The following is a 6,000-nucleotide window of genomic DNA, read 5'->3' as shown; positions in this document are numbered from 1 at the left end:
ATCAAGGAAATCTGATAAAACCAACCCTATCAAGGAAACCTGATGAAACCAACCCTATCAAGGAAACCTGATGAAACCAACCCTAACAAGGAAACCTGATGAAACCAACCCTATTAAGGAAACCTGATAAAACCAACCTTATCAAGGAAATCTGATGAAACGAACCTTAGCAAGGACACCTGACGAAACCCACCCTACCAAAGAAACCCGATGAAACCAACCCTATCAAGGAAACCTGATGAAACCAACCCTGTAAAAGAAACCTGATGAAACCAACCCTACCAAGGGAATCTGATGAAACCAACCCTACCAAGGGAATCTGATGAAACCAACCCTATCAAGGGAATCTAATGAAACAAATGCTATGAAAGAAACCGAATGAAAGCTTCCAAAGAAATCTAATGAAACTTACTAGTGGAAATATACCTAATAAAACTAAGGAAAGGACCCTAATGATACTAACTCTATAAAAGAAAGCAAATGAAACCATCTCAATCCAAACAACCTTATGCCACAAAACAATAGAAGATACCGTGTTAAAAATAACAACAAGCAAAAAACATATTAAAACAAAAATAATCAACGAATCTTGTGAATATGACTGCAGAATAAAAATCCAAAAACATCAAAATGTATGAATTCCAAAAACATTTTAAAATTCTATATTAGTGTCAATTAATAAATTGGATGAACTTTGATATTTAGTTTTCGAAATACAGAAGAAGAAAAATCACGAAACCTTATCTTAGTCTATGCAGGCGCACAAATATATGAACAGAGGGTTTACATTTTACATTTCATGTTATCATAGGATAAAATAATGTACCCCTGAAATATAAACTGGATGATATATCTTTTTACGGAATAAAGTCTGAAATTAAGAAAATGGTACATTGCGACCTGTATCCTGTATGGATCCTGCAGGGTTGTATTTACATTATAACTATAAAAAGGATGTGAAATTTAACCCCCCTCCCCCACCCCCCCCCTACTGGTGTGAGAATCCTAGTGGGGCAAGGATATTATGATAATTCTATCATATTGAATATCTTTATTACGACAGACTCAGCCAAAACTCACGATTTCATTCATTTCTCGACCAGAGAAGGTTCCAATGCGTGATATGAGAATATCTGTGCACGTGCTAGTTCATGCTGGCACCATGGAAAAATCTACGAAATAAATGAAAAAATGGCGTCCAAACCCGCGAGAAAAAAAGGCATTTTTAGAGATAGGGTTACCCAAAGTAGACAGTTTAATTTCCGTAGAACCGTCTCTGAAGTTTCATAATTTGTGGGTAACCCGCCAGAAAAAAACATGGCGTCGGAGGAAAATGGTGTCGACTCAAGGTTTGTTTATGTTCCTGATGTATCTTGAATGATGCGAGGTCGATGTTTGGAAGCAAAAATACGAATTATCTCCCCAGGAAGGAGAAAGGAAAACCACCCAAAAACAAAAGGGACCGCATTCTGAAAGAATTTATGTTTAGGTTCCGCAGAATTGGTCTGCTCAGGGTCCCTCCAGCTCCTGCTGGGACCTGAGAGAACCGAACCCTTTCCTGTCAGTTGCACAATGATCAATGGATTAATTTCAACATCGTAGTTTTGCGGATTTTCAATATTCATAATGATTGTCAACAGACAGTGCTAACAGGTCAAAAGTTAAATAAAGTTAACAGTATTGACCAAACCTCCCGACAACCTTTAACCAAACATTGTACATTACATTACACATTGTAACCTTATAAAAGTATTTATCTGTTTACTTCCTTTACTTAACTTTATAGATCATGTGAGTAGCAATAAAAAATTGTAACTAAATCGGTTTAACCATTTTGACGTTTATTGGATGCAACAGACAAGCTATATAAGTACTTATACAGCTAGGTTACATTGTTAAATAACTTCTTGAGTCTTCTAAAAAAAGCATGAATCAGAAACTTAAAAGCTATCTGCCACCAACTAAAGTAGTTTTTCCTTCCTGAACCATACAGACAAGTTTTAGAAATAAGTTGCAATAAAATAAATATTTTGCACGACAAAATTTAATATTTAATAACAAATGCTGGTTTGATATGTATTCCAATGGTTTTTAATGATCAACCAAAAATGCATCTTTTACGGTTAAAACTGGAATATAATCTGTGAATTGTGACAATAGAAACCTGATGACGTGAGAAACTCCCTGATTCCATCCCTTTCTGGAGCTTAACAGTAGAGGGAGGAGTTAACTCTGAATCCTTCTCCAGGATAACCGTTTAGTAGGAGAGAATAATGGAACTATATTTAGCTGACACCATTGAGCAGTCTGGGAACCAAACAAGAACACAACAACTTCTTAAATTCACAATATTTTCACCGTCTTGATTTATCTCTAAATTGTTGAAAATTATTTTTCTTGGTTTTTTTTAGAGAATTTATACATAAAAAGAGTGAACCGCAGTTTGTGGAACGTTATTTCAGCCAGGAATCATATCTTATATTTAAAATGCTAATTTTTAGCCACCAGACTTCTTAAAGGAACCCTCACCTTTCTCTGCCAGGAACTCCAAACTTTCTAAATCTAATTTTTGTGAAACTTTTCAAGTTAAATTTTTTGATTAAAGACTGATTGTACGGGAGACCGACTGAAAACAGTTTCGGCTAGTTCCGTCTCCCTGCCATAAACTGTAATTTCTACTAATGTTAATTATAAATATCCATTTTTACATGTATAATTTATGGCTAAATATATAATTTGATTTGATGTAAGCAAACTCAATGCTGCTCAGGTCGAGTTTTAGTATATTCTTTGATCTAAGGTTTCCCGGGTTAAATCAAATTTATAAATCAATCTATGAATGAATTCTTTTCATTTATTTTCACATTTTCATTCACATATTTATAGATTCTTCCTTTAACTCATTCATCTATTAATTCATTCTTCCATTCTTAATTTCAACATTGATAGATTCTTTTATTGATATTTTATGTATACTTTATTGATTCTTATATTAACTAATTCATCGTTAAATAGATTCTTTCAATCATTAATGTATCTTGGATAAGTTCTTCAATTCATTAATTAATCGTTAAATTTATTCTGCCATTCTTTAATTCATCGTTTATTTATTCTTTCATTCATTAATTCATCGTTAAATTTATTCTCCCATTCATTAATTCATCGTTTAATTGATTCTCATTCATTAATTTATCGTTAAATTGTTTCTTCCATTCATTAATTCATCGTTAAATTGATTCTTCTATTCATATTTCATCTAAAAATTAAATCTTCTATTCATAATAGATTCTTCCATCCAGCTATTCATCCTCTTCAGATTTGTGAATTCAATTATATTTTCATAATTAATTAATTCAATGATTTTTCCATTCATCAATATGTCCTAAAAAGAGTCTGTTAAACACTAATTCATCTTTGATATATTCTCTCATTCATTATTCATTTATCAGAAGATTCTCTCATTCATTATTCATCTATCAGAGGATTCTCCCATTCATTATTCAATCCCAGCACTTCTTCATTCATTATTCATCTATCAGAGGATTCTCCCATTCATTATTAATCTATCAGAGGATTGTCCAATTCATTATTCATCTATCAGAGGATTCTCCCATTCATTATTTATCTATCAGAGTATCTCCCATTCATTATTCAATCCCAACACCTCTTCATTTATAAATTCATCTATCAGAGGATCTCCCATTCATTATTTATCTATCAGAGGATCTCCCATTCATTATTGAATCCCAGCACTTCTTCATTTATTAATTCATCTATCAGAGGATCTCCCATTCATTATTCAATCCCAACACCTCTTCATTCATTAATTCATCTATCCCTCCATGTTAACAATATTCTGTGTATTTATGCATCTATCATCTATTATCATAGATTATGTGTTAGAATCAGCGGGTAGGACACCAGGGTAAGCGGATAGATAGGCAGGATGTTCCAAAAAACTCTTACCACAAAAAAAATTTTGGAGACTTTTTTTTAAAGAAAAACCAAGCTAATTTATAAAAATAATGCATGAAAAATACCTTTCAGTGTATGTTTAAAGAAAGTGACCGGCAATGCATGGTATTTGAACTGAGAATGAAGTATTGCAATTATGGAGAAATTTTTTAGGAATCATTTGAGACATATAAAACGTTTTAATGATGTATAATTACTGGATTTGAGCGCAAAGTCGTCTTTCAAAATCATCCATGGGGGGGGGGGTACGTTTTTAGAATTCTTTAAAAATCATTACTAAACGACGAAAAAAAATGTATCAAAAATTCTACAGTAAACGAATTGGATGTTTAGGAACATATTTCTCATTGGAAATTTGTCAATAAGCCAATGTTAGAATCAATTATTTTTTTTCCATCATTATATCGAATTTCTTATTTTCTATTTTCTATAAAAATTTCTCCACAATACTACATTCTCAGTTCAACTACCATATATTGCCGGTCACTTCCTTTAAACAGTTTAAAAATTTAAACTGTTTATGACACTTCATGAAGATCTTCAGTTATTTTTAGGAGTAATAAAAAAACATACCTCAGAATAAACTTTTTTTTTACAAAAACCTTTGTAATAATAGTATATATTATATAATATATTATAAAGATTATTTGTTTGCATTGTTTTATTAGATGCACAATATTATCTCTAAGGCTGTAGAATCTGTGAGTTAGGGTTGCAGATTCTGAAACACCCTATAGAATCCATGGGTCGGGCTATTTTCTATGAAACACCCTGCAGATTACACAATAAGAACCAGACAATTCTTGTACAGGAAGACGACTTTTAGACTCAAGTTATGACTTAAAATTAAAATCAGACACATAAAGTGTGCAGAGTAAACAGACCCATTTCATTTATTACTGATTCAAAAAAAAACATTTTCTTTGTAACAACATTAAATACGCTTAAGTATTGCTACAATGTCGTCTTCCTATTCCACAGAATTCAAATTCTCTCTGTATGGTTCTTATAATATCCTCGTGGGATAGGATTGAATATTATGGAACACCCTGTATAATATAAAGATTTGGATTAAATATATTGGAACACCCTGTACAATATAAAAGTTTGTATTAAATATTATTGAACACCATGTACAATATATAGGGTTNTGGGTTTGGACAAGAGGGTTTGGCACAGCTCCATAACATTCAGTAAATTATTAAACCAAGGTTTTCAAGAAATTCGTAGATTTCATCATTTTCCCACCAGGGATATACTATAGATATCCTTGTAGAAAATTAGTGGGATATCCTTGTAGAATGCTATAGGGATATCTTGTTAGAACACTAGAGGGATATCCTTATAGAATACTATAGATATCCTTGTAAAATACTAGAGGGATATCCTTGTAGAATACTATAGATATCCTTTTAGAATACTAAAGAGATATCCTTGTAGAATACTATAGATATCCTTGTAGAATACTAGAGAGATATCCTTGTAGAATACAAGAAAAACATCCTTGTAGAATACTATAGATATCCTTGTAGAATATTAGAGGGATATCCTTGTAGAATATTTGAAAGATGTATCCTTGTAGAATACTATAGATATCCTTGTAGAATACTAGAGAGATATCCTTGTAGAATACAAGAAAAACATCCTTGTAGAATACTATAGATATCCTTGTAGAATATTAGAGGGATATCCTTGTAGAATATTTGAAAGATGTACTTGTGTAATACTAAAGGGATATCCTTGAAGAATAGTAAAGAGATATCCTTGTTGTATACTATAGATAGATATTCTTGTAGAATACTAGAGGGATATCCTTGTAGAATACTATAGAGATGTACTTGTAGAATACTAGATAGATATCCTTGTAGAATACTATAGATATCCTTGTAGAATACTATAGATATCCTTGTAGAAAACTATAGATATCCTTGTAGAATACTAGAGATATCCTTGTAGAATACTAGATAGATATACAAGTAGAATACTATAGATATCCTTGTAGAATACTATAGATATCCTTGTAGA

The sequence above is a fragment of the Eurytemora carolleeae genome, unplaced genomic scaffold, assembly GCF_000591075.1.
Source record: "Eurytemora carolleeae unplaced genomic scaffold, Eaff_2.0 scaffold834, whole genome shotgun sequence".
NCBI classification, from domain to species: Eukaryota; Metazoa; Arthropoda; class Copepoda; order Calanoida; family Temoridae; genus Eurytemora; species Eurytemora carolleeae.
The sequence above is the reverse complement of the archived record's forward strand: the minus strand, read 5'-3'. Positions refer to the sequence as shown.